This window comes from Falco punctatus, assembly GCF_963210335.1.
Source record: "Falco punctatus genome assembly, chromosome: 3".
Lineage (NCBI taxonomy): Eukaryota > Metazoa > Chordata > Aves > Falconiformes > Falconidae > Falco > Falco punctatus.
The window spans coordinates 114097562-114120430 of NC_137582.1; the positions used below are offsets into that span (position 1 = coordinate 114097562).

Here is a 22869-nt window from a genome sequence, read left to right on the forward strand (position 1 = left end):
TTTCCATTAACAATTATTAATTAGGGTCAGAATTCACTTGAGCTTGGTGCTGCAGAAGTTTAGAGCATTTCATCTGTGTGCTTCCTCCTTTCCTCTGTATTGTCATCTCCCTTCTCCAAAACATCTCCTGGGGCCCTGCCCCATCTTCAGGTGCCTTCTGAACCCATGAGCTGCCTGTCTCTGCCCATCGGTGGGAGATGCCCTCGCTCAGGGGCACGGCACAGGCGGGAATCGTGAACGGGGCTGTTCAAGGCTGGAGCTGGGCAGCAGGAGACAGCCAAGACTTTTATAAGTTGCAAACCAGGCCAGCTCAGCACTGTGTTTTAGAAAACAGTTTGCAGGGGGCTTAAGTTCATCCCGTGCGTTTTCAGAGTCTGAAATTTTTCAAATAGTCACAGGACTGAAGGAGAAAATGCTTTAACAAAAATAGGTATAAAAGCTGTGATGTTGGGAGCCTTTCAGCACTGCTGTGAACTGAGAAAGTAATACAGGGAGTGATGCGGTGATGATTACTCCTGGATGAAGCAGGCTATCCCTTGAGGGGCTGCTGGGGACAGGAGACCCAACAGGAACCGAAACCCCAGGAGCTGCCATCGGCCCCACAGGGAGGGAAGGGAAGGAAAATGTACAGCTACAGAAGCCCTTAAAGCTGCTGCCGTGAGCAGGACTCTTGGCTGAGAGTTGCGAGCTGGGGGTGGATTTATGTTTTCCAGGACTGGATCCAGTCTAGAAATCCTAAATGAAATTATTTATTTTGAAACCTTTGTTTTGCCATGATGATGCATGTGATTTGCACTTCTGTATTTGGGGGGTGTGGGGGGGTGCAGAGGCTTGGTGGCCTCTGTACTGCAGTGCACAAATTGCCTAAAACTTTTGTGTTGCTTTGTTGCTGGAGGAGGATTGAAGGCACGTTAAACAGATTGGGGTTGGGGCTATTGAATACCTGGAAAAAGAAAAAAAACCCAACCACCCAACCAGGAAAGTAAAAAGGATCTAGTTCTGCAAAATGCTGACTCCCTCCTCTGTCGTCCTTGCTGAGTTTCCAGGGCACCAAGCTCTTTTTGTCATTGGGGTTTAAGTTACAGGCAAAAGCCCTAATGTAATGTCACTCTGGCTTGTTGAAAAGCCATCCCTGTCTGAAAGGAGAGGAGGTTGCTTTACCTGGAGCCCAATTGCACAGAATCTCCAGCAGAAATGGAGAAACCCCAGAGCCACAAGGGCTGTGTTCACCATCCCGAAAGCAGCTGGTGCACAAGGCTGGGGCTGGGAGGTGGTTGGAGGCACCTGATTCCTGCGAAGTCTGCTGGGGTGGTCTGACACTGCCTGGGGCGACGGAAGAAGCCGGTCCCAGATCCAGATCTGTTGGTGGCTGTCCCAGGTCCATCTTTCTGTCTGCCTGGATCCATCCTTTATAAAATCCAAGAGGCTTTTAAGTGGTTTTCAAATTTTGTAGGCAGGATTTGTGAGTATGAATTGCTTTTAATTTGGATTGATTTGCATGAACTGTGAATTTTCTCATTGGCTGTATCCTGTAATCTCTCTCTCTTGCCTCTCCTTTTTTTTTCCTTTTTTTGAAAAAAGAAAGGGGTGGGGAAAAAAAAAAGTTGAATATAACCCCAGCAGATCTACTTTAACATATGTAAATCCATCTCTGCTGTCTATTTCAGCAAAAAGCTTAAGCTCAAGTTAGAGTGGCTTCAAAATTGGACCTTTTTCTTACCCCCTCTTGCACTCACAATTTCCTGACAGGTTTTATGAACTGGCACAGAGGACGTGCCGCTTGCTCTTGTATAAATACAGGTTGCGAGCGCTGCGCACGCCCTGGGCCTGCCTTGCCCCTCTTGCAGCCAGGACTGAGCCTCGTGCTTTTGCAACGAGCAGCAATTTTTCCCAGGCAGCGCAGGCGACGGTACCGCGTGCGAAGCGTCGATGCAAGAGCTCCCATAAAACAGGGTACACGAGACCTTTGGGAGGAGCTCCTGGGCCAGCGTGGCAGTTGGATGTAAAGCCACCAGAACCCATTCAAGTCAATGGAGCTATCCTGATTTACACCAACAGGGCATCTGGCCCTTAGCGCATGATACCAGATGGTATTTTATAAGCACAGGAATTATTTAGGAGTGTGGCTATTACGCCAGTACTAATGAATTACAAATAACTCCTTCAGGAAAGACCTTTTGCTGACTAAGAAACATGTCCCCGAGATAAACTAACTGTTGAGGTTTAAAGGGTCAGCAATTTTTTAAAAATATATTTTATTCCTGGTAAGTTAAAGGGGCCCAGAAATATCACAGTTGCCTCATTAGCAAATATTACCCAATTTTTCTTTCACAGTGTAGCAGGGGGGAAGAAAGGCGTATAAAATAAACACCTGGCAGGAGTGCATAATCTGCATAAATTCAAGTGGTTACAGTCTTGACAGAAAACCAAACCAAAATGAGACTTTTGAAGCTGGCAATGAGTTCTCAGTGATGATTCATTTTCATGCAAAGAGTGCATGGCTGGGATTTCAAAGAGTAGCCTCGCAGATCCCGGTGCTCCAGCCCCTCCAGATGCATAAGTTGGCTGATGCAGCTCCCCCAGCTTTTCTCGATTGCTGCTGCCAGAGCTGAGTAGCAGCGTTGCATTGTAGTTGCAGGTCTCCTCCAGCTTGGTGGGAGGTTTGGTGCTTGCAGGTCCCAGGCATGCGGTGTGTGCCCCTGCGGTGGAGCAGTTGCACTACTCCGTGTTGCAGGTGAAGTTTGTCATCTCAGGCCCTGCTAACAGGTTGCAATGCATTGGTTTACCTCGCTGTTCTCCTTCCTTGGGTCTTTTGGGACCATCCCCGATTTGTGCCATTTCTCCATCATGTCCAGTACCACAGTGACCAAGCGAGCACACCCAGGTGCTGCACTGCTTGGCAAGCCATGGTGGCCACCTGCCTGTGCCGAGCGAGTCTTACAGCAGGACCAACACAGGAGGGACAGGGCATGTGGCATTTCCTCCATTCTCCCCTGTGCTGTAGCCCTGACAGAAGGCTTTTACTATTCCGTTCACCTTCTGGCACAAGAACCCTCTAATTTCCCAGGGAAAATGATTTGCCAAGCTATTGATGTAAATTGCCATCATCAAGCAACCTTGACATAGTCTAGCATGTCTGCTTATTTTCAAGCTTTCTTTTGCCTGCCAGGTGAATGTTGTGGATTAGGAAATAGCTCACGATCTCAGCCCACCCTGTTCTCCAGACTGAACAATATTTAGTGTCTTCCTACATCAACGCCACACTGGAGAATCTGTTGAAGACTGCATCAGCCCTCACAGTTCCCAGACCACTGGCAGCCTGGTTGTCTTCAGTTCCCCATATTCCCCATATTCCCTTTCTGGCTGAAGGAAGAGGGAAAAGTCATGGGAAGAGATGGGGGAAATTGTTCGATTTATGGGAGGTGGCAGGAGGGGTGCAAACAGCTTGATCAGCAAGGCCAGATGAGGTAAAGCTTGTGAGCTCCCAGAGGAGAGCCTGGAGTCAATGCCCTGCGCTGGTAGTTCCTTGCACGTGGAGAGTGGATCCAGGAGAGTGAAAACCATAACCGTCTGGTCCTGTGGGCCAGGTGAATGCTTTGTGCAGGCAGATGGTTGGGCGGGTTAGGACAGAGGTGGGAAATGGTGTCCCCATGGCAGCTGTCGAGGTTCTCCACGTGCTGCAGGAACCGGCAGGCAGGAGCTTTGCTGCCTCTTTGCGCTGGGCACCTCTTGTGCCAACCGAGTTCCCCTGGAAAGGAACGGAGGCCTTTTCTTTTTAAATGAGTATTCCCATTTGGAGAGGGAAGAGCTAACGGGGGCGATCCTAGAGCAGGCTGGACCTCTCGCCATGCCAGGAGCACTCATGGCTTTCTCCAGGTTGTCTCTCAGGTGTGATTACCTGAAAATGAAGCATCACTCTGAGATGCTTCAACAGTATGAGAGGAGGGGGGGAAGTGCAGAGGGTCTGCCTCTAAAAAGAATAAAAAAGGTATGTTAGTATATTTTAAGGCTAGATTAATTGTAGGTGCCAAACAACATATTTGCCACAGAGCTGGTCTCATCAGAATAATAGAAAATCCATGTTCTCGGGCATAAATTATTGATAAGGGTTAACAGGGCCATACCCATTCAGGGTGGTGTGCTGTGTTCCTCCTTCCCCTTGTACATCTAATTTTCTGTTTCCTTATTCCCTTTTTTCACCTTTTAACCCCGATGTTTCAAGCCACCCCCACCCTCAGCTGTGCCTTTCCTGCTGACAGTTTTGCCCTGGGAATGACTAGTTTGTTTTCTCCCCCAAGAAAAAGTACCATGCAAGGTGTCAGAGTGCAAGCCAACATGTTAACAACCCAAAATATAAAAAAATCCAGCAGTCTGATGTATTTCAGCTGAAGTTTGGAGATGGCATTTAAAATTGTACATTGAGTTGGAGATATATACACCTTAGAAACCTTATGCAAATAGATATTTTTTTTAATCTTTTCTCTTTGACCAAGAAAGCTAGAAACCATCAGGAAAAGAAGGAGTGCTGAGATTCTGTCAAAATTGCAGACTTCAGAACTGAATTCTAAAAAACTTCATGGAGAAATTGCAATAATCATTTTTTTGCAGCAAAATTAGGCATGGTAACTTTGAGATCAAGCCCCAGAGGATCTTGTCACTCACTGGGCTTTGGAAATCACCAAAGAGGAAGAATCCCTGCGGGATCCTAGCCCTGATCTTATATATTTCCCTGCAAACGCTCTGTAGGATGGAGTCCTTTGGGACTGCAGGCACCCCTGGGCCAACCTCCAGCCAGGCTGAACATAACGACACTTCTAGGTCTTTAATTTCATAGCTTTAGTCGTAATGTTTTCATTCAGCTTCCATCCTCTAGTTTCCCGTCTACCAATATGAGAATTAGGGCAGGACAAGATGACAACTAAATAAGAACTTCTAGCAAGGATTTCCCCTCTCCCTCGGTGATGTGCTTTGGCAGGAGAAAACCAGTTATTCCTTTGTGGCAAACTTCGAAGGACCACAACAAGGTTGGACCCAGGGCATGGGGAGATACTGAGCTTGCTGGTGTCTTGGAGACTGAGGTGGGGAAGAAGATGCGGGCATGCTCTCCAGCCCCAGGCCGATTTCCAGGCTCACCCTAGATGGCATGGAATGATGACAAGGGAACCTGTCCCACAGCAGCATCACAAAACAAAACGGCCGGAGTGATTAGACGTCAATGCAGCAGTCAGGAGCCACTGCCCGTTACAGCCAGTGCAAACCATTCCTCCCACAGCACCGTTTTGCTGTGATTGTTTTATGTTTCTTCTTCCAGGCAGAAATACCCTCATAATTGTGCTCTTCAAGGCAGGGAAGGGAAGGAAGGTTGATTTCCTCTCCTCACATCCAAAAATCCATAACTGAACAAAGACTAGAAAGAATTCATGTATAGAAGCATCGTCTTGCAATTAATCATAAAACCTAGCATAATGTAGTGATGATTACTTAGCAAGAACAAACACCCACTCTGTTCTATCTTCTTTTTGTCAGGGTTTGGACAATTTTCAAGAGGTAAAGCCTTCAATAGCTCTGACTTACTTTTTTCTTCCTTCCCCTTCTTTTTTTTTGTAAAAACTGTTCTTTTTCTCCATTATTACACATCCCAATAGGTATTAGGCATTAACGGTTGTTTTCACATCGCTTGCTGGGTCTGTATTTGAAAAGCAAAGCAGGTAGTTGATAGCAAATTTGAATGCTCCTGCCCCACGTGTTCGGTGCAAACTCTGACGTTTCCAGCACTGCTGAGTGATTAAGAATATGGATCAACACAGGTGACCCCAAAGAGATGCATGTAACTTGTTTGTGCCTGGGGAGGGAGGGAGAAGAAAGAAGTGGGGAAATGATGCTGATATTTTTTTTACCCCATCTGTGAAATTCAGGGCTGTAAGATATTACTGTGGCCCTTGGAATGGTTCCTCTCTCCCAGAGCTGCTCTGTGTCATGCTGCAAGCTGGGCTTCCTGGATTTTATTCATCACTTGTAAATAGTCCAAGAGAGAAAAAAAAAAAAAAAAAAAAAAGCCATTATTCTGGTCAGAAAGCGCTTTGGCTGAAAGGCTGCATTTTTTATTATTTGTGTCTGTCGCAGTCCACAAATAATAAATAAAACCGTGGGTAATTTAGCTTTAATTATGCTCCCTGGTTTCATTGCTTTGCCATGTCCCAGGTGTGCCAGATCCATCCCCCTGTTTAGCTACTCTATCATTCCCCCAGAACTGTGCCTCCACTCATTCCCCCTTTGTGCTGCGGTGATGTACAACAACCCTGTTCTTGTCTCTGCTGCCGGACTTTAGCTGTGCCTTGCCACGGTGTGCGTACCCTGGCCAGAGAGTCTGGAGGGGGCGAGGGAGCTGGGAGCGGGGGCACGGAGCAGGCTGGGGGTTGGAATCAAGCAGGGGTGCTCAGGGGGTCTGTAGCTGACCCTTCCCTCCCTCCAGAAGCTGCCAGGTTTTTGGCATCAGAACCATTCGCAGTAAGGAGTTGATCCTCACCTCTGTCCTCCTTCAAAAACAGGGAAACACGAAACGTTTGAAATAACCCTTCTGGACCTTTTTGAAGTGAAAATATTCTCTCTGAGGGTCAACATTAATTTCCATTTAGATGTTTAGCTGGAAAAGAGAAAGAAAACAGGATGGCTGACATCAAAAGAGCCGCCTCTTGCAGTGCTGTGGGCGCTCGGTGCTGACCCAACTGGGAGGGAGGTGTTTGCGCTGCTTCGTTTTCCAGTTTCGTATGGACAGTGCCTCTCTCCCCACAGCGATGATCCTTGCAGATCCAGGGGACCTAATGTAGCCGGCAAAGCTCCATGTCTAACCAGACACGGCCATGTCCCTGGGGGACTCCCTGGAGCAATTGATGACTATTTCCTTTTCTTTCCCATCCTTCAGGTCCATGGCTGTGACTGTTTCGGGGCGGGGGGGTTGAATCCCTTTTGTGTATCCGTTGAAGTGAGGAGTGCCAGTCCTGGGTATCACTCGCATTTTCCAAGAGAAAGGCTTCGCAGCCTTCCTACTTGCAGTTAGCCATTTGGATCACCTCACTGCTTTGGGAAGATTTCCAGGTCCCTTCAACAGAGAGCTCTCTGTCCCCAGCTGTGTCACCTTCCCTTCTTGGCTTTGTGAGCTGCCTTGTCACAAAGGAGCGTGGCTGTCATGGTTGTTCACAGATCAAAATTCACTCTTTGATGTAAGCGGGAGTTTGAGTCATGAACTGCATTGAAAATGAGGACTGTGACCTTAAACTGGCACAAGCAACTGCCCAAAACTCAGTGGGGGAATCTGAGCCCAAATCTGATGTCCTTGCAGCAGCCTACAGCGAGGACGAGCACGCAGCTGCTGTGGCAGTGGCAGTTTGTGCATCAGCTGAGTAACTGGAAATTTCCATGTTGGCCATCTCTGGAGGAAGATCACTGAAGAGATCCTGAAGGCGCTGCCCGAGTGGTGCTCCTATGGCTCAGACATGAACCCTGAGTGGAGGATCTGACTGTCCCACCCCGATGGAGGCAACCAGTGAGAGAGGGACCCCGGTGCTGTTTGTCACAGGGTCCTTTTGCTGCCTCCGTGCATGCCAGGGCTTTCACCACGTGGCACATTGTGGCCATCGGGCTCAGGCAGGTGATTTGGCTGGGGTGGGGGTCTCTGATGAGGGTGGCACATGCCATGAGCACCCTTGGCCATGTGTGCCAGTCTTGAGCAGAGGTTTGAGCTTCACCTTACGGTGGAGAAAGATGAATACCTGGCATGGGCACCCGTTCATGTTTGTCCATGTCTGCGAGGGTGTTTCTTTTTCTGCACATAAATGCTCATAGGCATATTTTACATGTGATGGGAAGATCTCTGTGCATATCGAGTTAAGCACTAAAAGCTTTATGGGGCACTTAATCCTAGAAAAGGTGGGAAACCCCAGCTCCAACCCCACTCCCAGCTACTTCACCCCATAGACTCAGAGCAAACAGATGTGGAAAAGATTGTTTACCCTTGGGAATCTACCGAGCAGTGGCTGAGAACTGAGCGAAGGCCCCTGGATCACTGGCAAAGCCGCCCTGGATGCAGTTTCCAGTCGGTTGTGCCATCTTCATGCTCCTGGGGCAGTGCCAGGACCCACCACTGCACCCATTCAGCCTGGATCCACCAAGAAACTGTGAAGCTCACCTGGCCCGTGTCCAGGGAAGCAGATAGGTTGTATCAGTCAGGGTGTAAGTGCTGTGGGGTAGGAACTGTCTGCCGCTGTGCTTCATTCACATCAGGCATGAATGCGCCCTGCTCCAGCCTGACCCTTCAGGACCATTGTACAGAACAGGCTGAGGCTGGCAATAGGGTGTGCCTGAGCCATGTACCGGGAACTGATGTCCCTGCCTCCATCAGCTCCGTTCTTGGTGATTTCAAGGTAGTAGTATTCCAGCAGCTCCATCTAAACAAAATGAGCCTTGAATAAACATAATGGTAAGCTCCGTTGTTCAGTGGTGCGATGCCATGCCTTTAGCAGTCAATTCCCATAAGGAGGCTTCTCTTCCCCAGCATGCTGGATATAAACCTTAAATTTACATCTCCAGTTAAACAGTAGTTTCCAAAACTAAAGCTTCAGTCTCTAGTGACAATGAAGAGAAACATCTCTGCCATTAAAAATTTCATCTTTTTTTTTTTTTTTTTTTCTGAGAAACTATGCTGTGCAGGCATTTTTATAGGTTCCCACAGAGGTGGTCTAGCTGCAGTGTTATATCTTGGCCACGTCGGGCTGAAAAAGTCACTAGAGGAGATGCTTAAACACCACATCCATTCCCCTGCCGTTGAAAAATCCTTCCCTGCTGGGTCACAAGTGGGAGATTAAAATCGGCACATGCTGTGCATCAGACAGGGAGGCGAGATGGTGGAGTGCAGCAACTGGGTGCTGGAAGCCAGCACGCCTGGGTTCCCTCCCTGCCGCTGTCACCCACCCCCTGCATGACCATGAGCAAGTCACTTTGTCTCTACTCCCACGGTCCATTTTTCTCCCCTGTTCTTGGAGTGATAAATGTGCCAGAGCCAGGACTGTCTCCCTGTGCTGCAGAGCACCCACTCCATGCCCATCCCCAGCACAAGACCAGTAACGCCAGTGCGTTCCAAAACCCACATCACACAGCCATGCCTGGCCTCCCTCCCTTCTGTGGGCAACGTGAAAAAAAACGACAACAACAACAACAAAAAACCCAACAAAACAAAGCAAAAAGATGTTAAAATAACATTGTTTAAACAGAGAAAAAAAACCCAACATAGTACTGGAGAATTAAAGGCTCTTATATTCCCCCTGTAAGTCACCTAGCTTTATGGAGCACATACGGCAGCCCGGCCACCCACTGCTCCGAGATTTCAGCAATCCAGGAGCGCGTGGGGGTGGGGAAGTGAATTAAAGATGAAGTGGCAGCTGGAACTGTGAAGTTCCTCGCTTAATATAATTTTCAGAGGAGTTCTGTGCATTTGATAATATGTGCCATGCACATGGTTATTTTCTTGAATTAGATAACAGTAGATAACACAATGATCCTAATCTCCCTCCCACCCCGTTGCTTGAAACCTGGCATTACGCATCGGCAACAGAGTCCCTGCTTATCTGCTCTCTGATGGCTTCCTCTGGAGCTCTCACCAGCAGCTCTCTTTATTTAGATATTGCCAAGATTACTGCGGATGGAAATGAGTGTCTGCTGGCAACTGGTGTTGCCTGCAAGATGTGAGGCTGGAGATAGTCAGCCCTGGCGCTGGTGTTGGAGACAAGCTCCTGCCATCTGCATTTTGCAGATGGCCTCAATAGGATTATAAGGAGGGGGGCGAAGGGGGGGACAGCCAAGACTCTATCTCCAAAGAAAATGCCTGGAAGAGCAGTGTTGCTGGGTGACTCCCAGAGAGAGATTGCCTCCCACCGCTGGCTGACCCTGCAAGAGGATCTCTCTCTTGTTCTCCAAGTGAGAGCCACTTGTCCAGGACCCACTTCAAAGCCTTGAGAAGCCACAAAGGTTTTTTGTTTGGTTGTTTTTTTTTTCTTTTCCCTGAATCTCCCCTGGGATTCTGGCACCGGAGCAGTGCTGTGGCAGTACTGCATCCAAGGGCCAGGACCTCCTCGGTGGCCACGGCAGGACACGTTTGCTGTGCCTGTCCCGCTTGGGGTACCACGACGTCCCAGATGATCCCATCCCATCCCAGGGAGCCTTGGGCAGTGGCGTAAATGGAGAAATGTGCGTCAGAGGGCACTAGTCTGCTGCACAGCAGCTAAGGGCCTCTTAAGCTCAGGCTGTCGAGGCGCCTGTAATGCTGCTGCTCTTGCAACGGGGCAGCGGCAGGAGAGCGTTGGACATAAAAGTAAAGCCTTTACAACATCTCCTCGTTGGAAAATGGGGTTTGGACATACAGTGAGTGAGATACCAGGTTTGCAGAGACAAAATCAGACTGGCACCTCCTTGCCTTTTGGCACTGCACGGCGGGTGCCAGGCAGGCATGGGAGCTCTGCCCATCACCAGACCTCATCAGCCCCTTCCCCAGACAAAAGGAGCTTGCTCTCCACATGGAGGAGAGATGCTCTTTCTCCCTCTCTCAGGCACAAAGGGTAGCAGGATTCTAGTATTTATGTATCGTTTTTCCCTGCTGGCATTTAATGGGCGTTTTAGTAGCACAACTAGGAAATGCTGCATATTCATCTCCCATGTCACTGGCATTGAGATGGAGAGGATTGAAGAGAGAAGCACCTCGGGCGCATTGTACCAATCTTGTCCTCTGCAGCAATCTCAAAGATGAAGAATAACTTAATTACCACGTATCATTTTGTCTCCTTTATTTGCTCTCTGTTGCTCTCCTCCCATGCCTGTGCCCACACGCTGACACACACGCGGCAGGCAGGCAAATCACTGTTTGATTAAAATGCCCAGTGGACTACCGATCCCTGACCCACTTAGAGCTCCCGTGGAGCAGGAAAGGGGCGATAAAATACGGGCTGCATCTACGAAGATAAAGGAATGAAATCCATTATGCTGTCAGGGGTGTTGACTTTGCAGAGCAGCAATCTGGCCTGCAATGCAATCGGCCAGTGACGGGCTGGCTGCTCCCGGAGAGTGTCTCAGAGAAGAGTAAGTAGATCGCATGTACATCTGTCTTGTTCAATTTGTTTCAAAAAGAGTGTGGGCACGGAGTTCATCTGATTGAAAAAAAGCAGACTGAAGCCAGGAAGAGCAAGTTTTTCCCCTACCCCCAACTCCAATATGGGAATCAGGATTACTCTGTGTGGGGGTTTTTTTTAAGCGGTACGTGCACTTGGCAGTCCAGCCGGGGCCTTACATGATGCATTAGGTAGAAAATGCAAGAAAAAAAATAATCCTCCAGGGACCTAAAGACAAGGGGAGGCTCTGTGTAAAGCAATGCTTATGGCCTCGCAAACCAAGAAATAGCCACAAAGCTCAGTGCTGCAAGTTCTCTGTCAGGCACGAGGTGGACAGGGCACAAATAAAATCTGATGTTCCCTGCTTTGCCCTGAACGAGGATCCTGAGCCCTTCTGCTAAGTCACCCTGACTTTGAACACTGCAAACCTGCGCAGAGATGCTGTGTTGGTTTTTCCCAAATTGCCCCACAGGGTCAGAGCTAGGCAGGGAGACAAGAGCAGCTGGAAGTCAGGGCAAAGCCATCAGCCAGGCGATGCCAGGGTGGCAGGGATGGAAAACCGTATTCTCTGACTGTCTCCATCTCTGACTGAGATACAGATGTGACCTGGGAGGCTCAGCAGCTTAAGCACACTTGTTTTCACAGGGTGGGGAGCACCAGCAGCAATTACCATATTTAAAATAACTTCACAAAACCCTGCTGCAAGTTTGTAGGGCAGGGAAGAAACATAAATCCTCTGAGAAAGGGATCCCCATCAGCATATCCACAGAGGGACACTGATGGAAATGCTTTCAGTGGTCTGGAGCACAGAGCTAGGACCACACAGCAAATCAAATACCCCCTTTTCTTTCACAACGTGTCATTTTCTATCTGTCCTTAGAATGCTGTAATTGCTGTATTAATTCTCCTAAGAAAGTGGAAGGGAGCGGGCTCTCTGCTGCCAGGTGCTGGTGAGTTAGAGGAGGCAGCAAACCGAGCAGAGCTCATTTCTGCTTTTTGTCAGCACCGTTCCCTCCGAGCATCCTGGTTGTTTTAGGTAAATGTTTCATTGCATTTTGAACGTGCAGGTAATGAAACCTTATCTTCATAGTTTTGTGATAAAAAAGAAGCAGAGCTGTGCTAAATATGCCTTCAGTGAAGAGTCGCTGCAACCAATGCTCTGAGCAATAAGTGTTGAGCAGGACAGCTATAGGAGGTCCTAGTCTGCAGTAATTTGATCAGAAGTATGAGGTCTTGGTGAAATATTGGTCTCATTTTGTAGACTAATGTGGAGCTAAACAAAACAAACAGGTGGAGATATCTTAATTTAGTGATGCAAGAATGATGGAAGAGGGGGCTTTGCGGCTTCCTTAGGAGTCTCAGGGCTTGCCGAGTCTCAGACGGAGAGCAGGGGATGTGGAAAGAGGTTAAACCTGCTACCGAGCTGCCCCTGGTGAGCTGCAGCCGCTGCAGCTGGCTCGGGAGGAGGCAGCGGGTGGGGTGCTGTGACAGAGGGGTCCTGCGGGCACAGGATGCCCAGGCGACCCTCGTCCTGCACGTGTGACGGGACCCTGCTCAGTCCCTTGCTGCCTGCCCCTGTCCCCGCTCCCAGGCAAAGACTGCCCTGCCTGCTGCAATCATCCTGGTAACTAGTACCTAGAAAGGCTCCAGGACCAGCGCCTCGTCCTCAACTGCTGCAAACAGAAAACAAGAACACCAGCCCCTGTGCCAAAAGATCGGTAAGACACAGGCCAGCGTGGCACTGTGTTGTGGCTGGGAGTGTCTTGTGTTAATTACTTCAGAGAGAAGGAGAGGTGAGGTCAGGCAAGGAGAGGAAAAAGAGGAAAAGGGAAAAAAGAAAATGTCATTCTCTCTGACAAGTGTGAGTTTGTGGGACTGGGAAGAGCCTACCACGTGCTGCAAGTTCAGATGTGGGTGTTCAGTTCTGCTGAGACCTCACTAGGGGGGACTGGAAGATCATTTAACCCGTTCCAAGTTGCAGCTCATGTTGCAGTTTTATATAGGTGCTTGCACAGCAGGAAGGCTCTAATGACTCATTAACGCTAACGCCGTGTTTACAAACTGTCATGGCAAAAGCTCTAGCTATAGAACTTGCACAATGGCATCAACATGCAGCAGATTTTTTGCCACATAGACTCATTTCAGACAAACAAAACCCACAAAGCACTGGTCTGACTTGCCCTGCAGAAAATAAAAATAGTGCACTGCCTCGATGCCACGTGTGAAAAATGGGATATGGATAATTTAAAGTGTTCTTTGGAAGCATCTGGAAATATATTTAAAAGCATTGTAAGAAGGGTAGTAAATGTCATGTTGGGGTTTATGCAGGAGAAGACAAGCAACCTGCAGTCGGTGTTAACTTGCTTTCTTGAACTCAATGTGACTGCACCATCTTCCAAACACCCAATCCTGCCTCCCTGGGCCCTGGCCAGCTCAGGACACTGAGGAGCAAGATCTGCTTTATTTATTCCCTTCCTTTCCAAAATAAAAAAAGGAACAAACCACCCGTGTTGCTTACAAACTTGCTTTGTAAGCAAGCTTACATGCTTTCCCATGCAGAAGTTAGTATTTTAGCAGTTCATTTGGGAGAAGACACCTTAGGAGCTGCGTGGAAGATGGCAAACACCATTTTTCACTGCAAATGCTCCTTCACCCAGAGATGTTCAGGCCACTGGAGCATCTGGGCCAGCCCCTCTATAAGAGGCGAGTTAATGCAATCCAGGCTCTCCACTGCTGCCTCATCCAGCTTCCAGGAAGGCATTTCATCTTGGTCCGAAGTCTTTCAGGACTTGAAGAATGCCCTGCTTCCCCACATTATTTGTTCCACTTTCTGTCCGTTAATTTAACAGCTGGCCGGGTCCTGGGGACCACCAGCCTCAGAGGAGGATTGTGCCAGGGTGGGAGCAGGAGCAGGCTCTGTGGGAAGGGGCGCCTCTGCCTCCAGCTCACGCTCTGCTGTCGTGGCCGCGGTGCTCACGCTGAGCCAGCTGGTTTTGAGGCCGAGTGGGCATGGCTGCATGAGTGACCATGGCTGCGGGGCAGGGCAAGGGCATGCGGGGCTGTTTCTTTGATGCAAAACGCTGAACCACCATCGGATGCCATTCTGGCTCGCTCACTAGCCACAGGTCACTTCTTGCTGTCCCAGGTCCCAGGGCTGCGTCACTTTTCCCCTTCCTCCTCTGCAGCTTTTCTTGCTGTTGTTAGGTTGTGCGTCGAGTGGGTTTTAATCCACATAAACCAACGAGCAAATGTAAAATATTATGATATGATGAATATGATTTTATATTGTAGTTACCTCTAGGCATTCACTTTCTTATTTCATTGTGATTGTTATAGTTCTTTTATTTCTTTCATAAAGAAAACATTTAATGTAAAAATAAAAGGAGTCATGATGATTTGGGTGAATTGCAGTGCTCAAGGCTTTCCTCCACATGTGCTTAAAGATACATATGAACTTTAATGCAAGAGCCTGCGGAAGAAACACCTCATCTATGAAATCCTGTGAAAGGCAGTAGGAGTTTGATCACAGAGCAGGAGACAGCAGAGTGGCTTCAGGTGGGGAAAGGAGAGGACATCATTACTTGCAGAGGAATTATAGAGGAATGAGGGCAGGTTAATGAACATTGATAACGTACAGCGGTGGGCTGGCTTCAGGGGCGGTGGGGGGGCTGGTGTGGATGAGGTGCAGCTGTGGCTGGTTCCTGCTAAGTAGTTAAATAGCTCTGAGGGGATGGCAGAGGAGCACTGGGTGGAGAGAGACCTGGAAGAAGCGGAGGGAGCAGAGGGAGCGCCCCAGGTGCGGGGGGGACATGGAGAGGCCCCGGGAGAAGAAAGGGGCCTGGGTGAGGAGAGGCCGGCTGGAAGAGGAGCCTGGAGAAGGGAGAATCTGGGCGCAGCAGAGGCAAGAAGCAGGGTGGGCTGGCGCAGAGAGGGTGGAGAAACAGCCTGGGCAGTAGATGAGCTTGTGAAACCTTGTGGGGGACCGGTGGCTGTGCCGGGGCAAGGTGTGGGAGCTGCTTATGGAAGCTAACTGGGATGGGGTGGTAAAAGCCTTGCTGCAGCTGCTGAGTTTTGAGGGTGCTGTGACAATTACTTTCACATTTAGAGCCAAGCTGGAGATGTCTGCCCAGCCTGGGACCTCCAGAAGGTCCATGCTAATTTACAGATGGGGGCTTCTCCTCCAAAACTCACCGTTGCTATAAACCAGCCAGCGATGCTGGTGCGACCAGCGCTGTCAGAGGCTGCTGCAGTCTGTACCCATCACTTCAGCCTTTGTATCCTGTGATATAAAATCAAACAGATGTGATTAGATCTGGTGCAGAGGGCTGGGGTGGGCCCTGAGGTTTCAGTGGAAGAGTGGCATTAATTGGTCAGGAGCAGGCTGAGCTCGCCCACTCTTAGACCATCACAAGAGGCTCCATCAGGCCTCTTCAACAGATTTCGCTCTGTTGCATTAGGATCTAGTGGTGTGTGATTGCTGATGTATTTTAAGCCTTTCAGATACTGTCCGTGGATTACTGAAGGGCTCAGGCCATTTGAAGGGTCCTTTAGAGCCAACTTACAATACGGAGGGTGAACACACAGGGGATGGTCGATGGAGTCTGGACCTGGCTGAAAACTTCCCAGTGGGATTTTTCCCCAGGTCTGAGCGTACTGTTTTGAGATCCTTGCTGAAGGTCCTCCTCACGCTGTTTTTCTGCAGCAAAAGATTACAAGGTCCCTTCTTGCTCTGCACATCCTTCTGAATAAGATGACAATGAATCTGAAAAAGAAGAAAAGCAGCTTCCCTGTGAAGGCTTAGAGTAGGAGTTGGTCTTTGTGTGGGGCTATAAAAAAATTCATGTGGCTGCCTGGCAGCATCCTCGTAGCATCCCTGCTCTGGCCATGGGGGAGTGATTGCTATCTGCGGCCCACAGCTTGCGAATCAGACTGAGCCATGTCCACTGAGTGGCACTTGCCCGCTGAGCGGGGTGGGGGGACAACTGAAACCCACCCAGGGAACATCAGCTCTGCCAGTGCCTTTAGCTTGTGAGAGGGTGCCAACAAGATGATACCAGGAACCAGATGAGAACAGGGTGTTAACTCAAGGGCAGCTGTAACCACCACACGGGGCTGAACACGGGTACAGCAGGGAGTGGGATGGCCATGGTGGTGGAAGGGGATGTTGTCCCCTCTTCCCTTTATTGCATCAGTAAATAGGCATCACAGACTGGTCCTGCCAGATGATGGCCTTGGATAATTAATAGTAATGCCTTATATAAAGGCCTCTTCAGGGCATCTGCTTGAAAGAACCATATAACATCAGTAGCCACACAGCATCTCTAAGGGACATTGAGGACCAGCCTTCTCCAGGAGATGCAAGAGCCAGAGGAACGGGGCAGTGCTGCTCCTTTAGTGAAAGTCCTTTTGTGCACAGGAGATAAGATTTGTTTCTTGGCACAAACACTCCAGGCAGAATACAGAGGTTTTTTTCCAAACAGAAGCTGCTTAGCAGAAAAAGTTCTGGAGTTGAGTGGTTCATGGTGGAAGGCAGTGCAGCCAACTCACAGCAATCAGTAACAGGGTCAGCAAATCCTCCCAGCATCTGTATTCCTGGTCAGGACCCTTCAGAGCTGTCTCCAACCAAACAAGTGCCCCAAACACCAGGGGATAACACTGCCTGTATTTAAGGAGTTTTGTTTTCATCCCATATGGAGCCGGGCGTTGCCTGGTGCTGAAGGTAACTTCTTTCTGCCGGGCACTTGCAGCTGGGGGAGGCAGTGCTAGTGCCTTGAGAGCACAGCTCTGGAGTGCAGAGATGCACCCAAGGAGGAAGCTGTGGTTTCAAAACTTCTAAGAAACCATCATAGGCAATAATAAGCCTAATACAAAGCAAATTACCCACTATTTTTAGAAAGCCTTTGACAGCATTCCCTCTTCAAACCCAAGGATATTTATTAATTATATTCTAAATCAGCTCACTTACCCTAGGGTTGATTCACATGTCAGAGGCGCATAATGTTATCAGCCTAAGGTTGGCGATGGCACTTCCCATACCAGCCTTCGTCACAGAGTTATTGACTGGTGCAGGTTGCAGACAGGTCACAGACAATCAATAGTGGCAGTGCCTTTAGTGACAATTAAGTGCTAAGTGTGCACTGGGCAGGATGACACAAGTTTTGGAAATATTCAGGTCACTGCAAAGTATTGATAGCAATAAATCCACATGTTCCCGATGCAGTGGGAGCCACCTGGTTGGCAAACAACTTGTCCTGTGCATAAAGGGAGCATCAAAGTGAGGAAAAGACAGTTACCCAGGATGTGCTTAACAGCTGAGATGCGAAGGGTCTGTTGCTCCATCGCTCGGCATGTGCAGCCCTGTACAGCGGTTGCTGAGTGGAATGGCCTTGGTTTATCTCTGCTTTGCAGAGGTGTAAACAGGCAGGGGAGGAACCAGCAGTGGAAAATCAGGCTGTTCAGCATCGGAACCTCGCTTGGGCCTAGGACTCTCCACCAAAGTCCTGGAGAGGTGCACAGAGCCACGTACAACCTCCTCCAAAGTAGATTTACTCTTTATTTTTAAAAGCTTTGAGGCCCAGGGCCAAATTCAGAGATGGTGCTCTGTGTGGCATAAAGTTAATATTCCCCTTACTGCCTCTCTCCCCATTTCAGAGGCTATTTTAAGCTGGGAGTTACTTTAACTTGCACCTTTTCTTCGGTGCATAAATTACACTTATTTAGCTCGCTTTATGCATCAGCAGGCAGGGTGTAAGAAGTGCCCAGGGAGTCTTAGCAAACCTGAGAGGCTTTGAATGCTGCTGCCTTAGACAGCACCACTGAATTTGCCCCGTGGCATCCCAGGTTGCTGCGAGCATCGTGACCAAAAGGGCCAAGACGTGATATGGATGTGGTTATCGCCCTTCTGCTTTTCTGACCCATCTGAATAGCCCATGGTGTCCTGGCCAGACTCACACAGTTTGTCTGGGGGTTCGGTAGGGGTAAAGCAGAGCCTGCTGAGGCTGCCAAGGGAAGCGTGGAAGGGCCACCAAGGCTGTGCCGTCACACAGCTGGCGTGGGCTTCACAGGTACCTGTACTGAAAAGGGGAGAGAGAGCTGCCAAGTGTGTGAACCAGTCTGGGACATCTTTCTGCTGGAGGAGAAAGTCTCTAGATAGAGGATGGCAGGAGCCGTGCCAAGCAGGCGTTAGTAGCGCAGGGGTACACGGCTGCCTTAGCGTGGCCTCTGCCAACAAAAACTGCCGGTTACTGGAGCCTTCCACTCCCTGCTTGCACCAGCAAAGCCCAAACCAGAGCAGGAGCTCCAGTGGCCCCGGGTGCCACACAACTCTGCTGTGGCCCGGGAATGCCCATCTCTCTGGTGGCAAGCGATGCAATGCTCAGAGACAGGTTACAGCAAGCAGGGAAATCTTATGCAAGGCTGGGGAATGAGAGAAGTGTGTGAGTGCCAGCGGCGGTGCGGTGGGACTCAGAGCAGGGAGGTGCACTGGATGTGCTCCTCAAATCGCTGCAGGCAGCTGCAGGAAGGGGAAGGCAGCATTTGCAACACACCACTGCAACCCTTTGCAGTGCAGGCACACCGTGTGGTCAACTGTCTGTTGTACCTGGCTCACAGTATATCGGGGTGGAAATGCTTGTTAATTAAGGCTACACCGGTGTGTCATGCTTCTGCTGTAGTTCAGCAGTGCTGTTACTGATCTGGCTTCCCCACACAGCTGTATGTTCTGCTATGCTCTTCTCTAGCAGTGTAACAGCTCCGACCCTGCCCTTGTGAAAGTCCCAGTGAGTTTCTTGATCCTGGAAAATATCTTTGGTTTTAAGGGTACAGGATTGTTGCCAGGAGAGACATCATTTTACTGTTATAGCCAGGCCTGAGCTATGCAGCAGAGATGTCAGGGATGAGGCTTTAGTTCCTGCCAGCTCTTGTCAGAGAGGAGAGGGGCAGAGGTGGACCAACCTGTGCTGAGGGATTCGCCCCAAGCTTTTCAATTCTTTGACCTTTCCAACAAAGTTCATCATGACCTTGGGCAAGCTAGCCAACCTTTCAATCCTTGCCTGCAAAAGAAAAAAAAAAAAAAAGTCAACAAATGACACATGATACCCTTTGGTTTAAGGATCCATAACCCCATTTTCCTACCTGGGTGCCCAAGTTACACGCTCCATCTCTCCAGCTGAGTTAATACTTAACCTCTCCTTTGGAGAGGGCACTGTCCACAAGGAGATCTAGAAAGCCACAGCCCTAAGTGTCAGCGAGCGGGAAGCCCTGGGCACCACCAGCCCAGGCAGTGACCCAGCAGGAGCCTAACTGCCCTCTCCCGCTGCCATTTGCAGCCTGTGGTGGGATTTATGTTCAAATTCCCATTCCCTGGCATGTTCTAGGGTGCTGCTGGGGTGTTGCAGGGCAGCAGTGCTGTGTGCCTGTCCCCATGGCTGGTGGCAATCTTGGTGAGGTTTGGTGGAATCCCATAGGGCTGCTCCATCAGCAAACCAAAGAGGGTGAGAGCGTTCCCGTCCCCTCCTGCCCATGTTGGAGTTACCTGTGGGCTGACAGATGTGGAAAAAAATCGGGATGAGTTAAGGTAGATCTCAAAGTATATTTGCCAAAAAAAAAAAAAAAAAAAAAAAAAGGGTGCATTAGGCTTCAAGTTCCAGTGAAAGCAAAAACAATATGGCTTTTAATGCAGGACACATGTCTGCACAGATGCTTGGAATTGATTCCAAGCTAAAACCTCCTTTAAAACTCAGTTGCTTTGCGTGCGCTTCTGTTTTGCAGCAGCTAGTTAAAATGTAGTTAGCTGAACCAAATTAATTCATTCTCCTCATCAATGTGCATCCTACCTTAAGGTGAAGATAAGGACCCACTCCAGAGGTCTAACTCTGTCCTTTCCAAGGCCAAACCCTGGCTAAAGCCCCATAGTTTTGACCCTGGGATCAGCATTTGCAGCTTACCCTGTGTTTAATTCAGCGTGACAATTCCCAGGCACTCCAACGGACTGGATCGAGCCACGTGACTGCTGAAAGTGCTGCATCAATTCTTTTCTAACTATACCCAAGTTTTAATGTTTAATATTTAAACATGAAAGTTCCTTTTGAGATGTTTAAAGCAGAATTATTAACAGCCCCGTGTAGAACTGACAGGTTAACAGTGCGACAATTAAAAAGAAAGGTTAAATACATTTTCTTTTCAGACCAACTGCTGTTGCCTAAGACTAATAAATCCGCCAAGAGATGGTTTTTACAGAGTGTGAGGGGCTGTGTGTCAGCTTTTATAGGCTTTAGTTTTTCAGAAATCACCACAGTTCTTTTTTCCAGGCAGCTACAGGTTTCAGTTTATATTAAGCAAATGGGGCTTCTTCCAAAGAGTTGTGTGAATCAAGTCAGAAAGAAAAAAAAGTTGGAATATGAAAAAAGCAAAACCTACCATCTGTGGTTTTTTAACCATCCAGGCTCACCGTTTGCTCTGCTTTTTTAATTTATCATTATTCTCTGTTGTCGTGGTGGCTTTGAAAACAGAGATGCTGGAAAACAGCAGAAATTCTGCCCTAGGTTCTCTAAGGGATCAGTTCAAGTGCTAAACTCCTGTTTGTTTGTCCTTTGGGCAATAGCTGTCCTCGATGGCTGGCAGGACACAGCCCCAGAATAGCAAGGGTGTCCTGCTGGGAGGCAGCTGGCTGCCAGCTGGGACATCCAGGCTGCTAAATGCCACCTGAACCCCTCCCGGTGCTTTGCAGCCAAAGTTTGGCTTTTTCAGAAAGACACTTTCCATATATTCGTATGTGTCTAATCACAGAACAGTTAACTTAATTGTGGTTTTCACATGCTCTGTGATTACATGGTGGAATGTATGGCTGCAGGGTCAGAGGCAAAATAGTTTAAAGGGTGACCCTCCAATCACCCAGCACGAGGTGGCCCTGCTTGAGCTGGGGGGTGGCACCAGGTGGCCCCCGGAGGTCCCTTCCAGCGTCAACCACTCTGCGAGTCTGCAAAAGGAGGGGCAAGGGGTGTTCATCGGGATAAATCCACCCGTGGCTATTGAACATGAGACCCAAGAACTTCAGCCTTCTGCAGACCCTGGCATTGCTGCGAGACAATGGACGGACAGGCGGAGGGGGATCTAGCTGCCCTTCCCCCCCCCCAGCATTCTCTTCTGGCTTCTCAGACAACACAGGACTCAAGTCCAGCTCAGTCTTACCTTTCTTGTAATTGTATCACTCTTCCAGCTTCTTTTTCAAGCCATGGGAGTCCTTCCTTGCCTCTGATGGACATTGATTTGGCCCCAAATTTGCAACCATGAAAGGTCACATGACTTACAAGTATAGGGGAATATTTACTCACTCTGTGCTTTTAGCAGGTTAAAAAAAATACTAACTTGTGTTTTAAATGAGTTACCGACAGCAGTAGCGGATGTTACAGATTATTATAAGCACATCAGTGGAAGGTATTATAAGATGGCTATAAGCCATGGTTATAATCAACCTGGGTTTGATTTATTGGACTCTATAGCAACCCATATAAATTGATTAGCCATTTATTAAAATGGCTATTAATCATGGATTATCTTTTTGTACAAATTTAGAAAACTACCTTAGTTACAATGAGACTGAAAGACGGAGAAGTCCAGCACTGAAACTTTGGGGAGACCGCCAGGCTCCTTCTCAGGCTGTATCTTCTCAGCTGCCCCTCCTGCGCGTCTCGCCGGGCCATGCCGCAGTGCCTGTGCCACAAGCGCGGCCCCAGGTACCACCTACCACCTCTGCCCATGAGGTCCCAGCAGCTGCCTGGAGCTTTCTGTCGTACATGGACACCCCACGCCATGGACACAAGGCAACATCCCCAGTTAGCCTGGGTCGGCCAAGGTATATGATAGAGCAGCTGCAGCTCTGGCAGGCTCCTAACGATCACTGGTCATTAAACCAACTTTGGAGCTGCTGATGCTTCAGAAGCCAAGAACAGAGGGTCCCCTTTTTATTGTTCTTTTTTTTTTTTTTTTTGGAAGGTCAGTTTGATGGCATTAGAATGGACTTGGGGATACTCTGCTCTCTGCTTCGCCTCTCTCCTATCTGTCAGCCACATGCTCTGGTATCATCTTTTCTGCCTGCAATATATCTTAATGCACCAGTCTGTACTGATCTTCCTCCCTTCCCCGCATCCCCCATGAATATATAACCACCAAATGTGATAGGAAGAAATTACTATTGTAATAAAACCGGTTCATTACATCCTTCTAGTCAGAGGCGTTTAATGAGCACCAGGGCTGCCTAATGCTGCTATGTTCCCTTTGAGCCAGCTGCAAATGTAATATGTTTCATCGTATCCTTTAATTTACTCTTTGGGGCTGTGGAAGGAAGCAGGCAGGTCCTTCATGCGGTGGGTACCAGTGGATTAGCCGAGCCATTAAGAAATGCCTTGACCCGCTGCAGCATGGCAGCGTCTTGGGTCTAGTGCAATGGCAGTTGGATTTCCCGTATGGAGCCACTGCATATCCAGATGGTTCAGGGCATCTGAAGAGCTGGGCTAGCCTGCCATATAGACAGCTACTGGGATACCTGGCTCAACAGAGATCAGCACCTCCAGAGAGAGGATTTCTCCCATCCTAAAATAGGTGGTTAAGTTGGAGCGTAGTAAGGGATGATGTAGGTGGACCTAAATCACCGGTGGGGATTGCACATGTAACTTATGGACACCATAAGACCTTCCTTTGTGGTGGTTTGACTAAGATC

General features: G+C 48.8%; 1 long non-coding RNA gene across 2 annotated transcripts in view; it reads left to right on the top strand.

The window, feature by feature from the left end:
* The window catches only part of LOC308059932, a 398174-nt gene that overhangs the window by 360744 nt on the left and 14561 nt on the right, over nucleotides 1–22869 (top strand). The gene's annotated exons all lie outside the window — the stretch shown is intronic.